Below are 969 nucleotides of genomic sequence, written 5' to 3'. Positions count from 1 at the left end.
CGAGTCACTGGATGCCACTCCCCGCCCAAAACCGCCCAGTGCTCCTCTCCACCCTTGGAAAGAAACCCGGGGTCCACACTCTGGTCCGAAAGGCTCTGCTGGGCGTGGCCCTGCGGCTGCTCCAAGTTACGTTCCCTCCCCTCCCTCCTCGCCGTGGCCAGCCACGCCGAACCTCCTCCATCCTTCAGGCACCCCCCACCCTGCCCTGTTGGCCCGCCCTCCCCTGGGCTGGCACGCCTGTTCCTCTGACTCTCCAGGCCTCGTTTTGAATGCCCCTTGGAACAGCCGCTCTGCCCACGGGGCACACTGGTGTCCCTCCAATGGCAGGGCTTTGCCACCCTCAGTTATGATGTCCTGCCTGCTGACCGCCAGCCCCACCGAACCCTAGGCCCCGTGCAGGCGGGGATCGCAGATGATCTCAGCAGACCCAGGGCCGGACGGCTCCCGGATGCTTACGGAAGGGGCGAAGGCACGACGCCGTCTGCGGTTACGCGTCACAGAAAGCCCGTGTAGACTCTGGTGCCAGTTACGCAGGGATCTGAAGTGGGACTTTGAGACACGGTATCTACTGCAGAACCTCCTTCCCCGTAAAACAGCAGATAAAGACACCACTTCGTAAGGTTGCCAGGATTAAGTAAGACTGCGCACTTAAAGACCCAAGGACCACGTCTGGCACGGAGTCACGTGCTCCTTAGCCCCTAAGTTTTTAAAGATACGGCTAAGCCAACAGTGTGTGTTGTTTAAAGCCTGTCTCAAGCCAACTCCACCATGATCGTGTTTTATCTCTACCCTAAGTCATGCCAAACAGCCCATTTTTAAAAAAAAAAAGTTGTTAACTTTCTACCCTTCCCACGTATTCTGAGTTCTGAAAAGATTATAACAACACAGGCTGAAGCACACGTCTCTCCCGCTGCTGTTAGAAAATAGAAGGTCAATTGTAAATGTGCCCCGAGGGGAAGGGTAGCGGCA

The sequence above is a fragment of the Prionailurus bengalensis genome, chromosome C1 (genome assembly GCF_016509475.1).
Source record: "Prionailurus bengalensis isolate Pbe53 chromosome C1, Fcat_Pben_1.1_paternal_pri, whole genome shotgun sequence".
Taxonomy (NCBI): Eukaryota; Metazoa; Chordata; class Mammalia; order Carnivora; family Felidae; genus Prionailurus; species Prionailurus bengalensis.
This window is presented reverse-complemented; position numbering follows the sequence as displayed.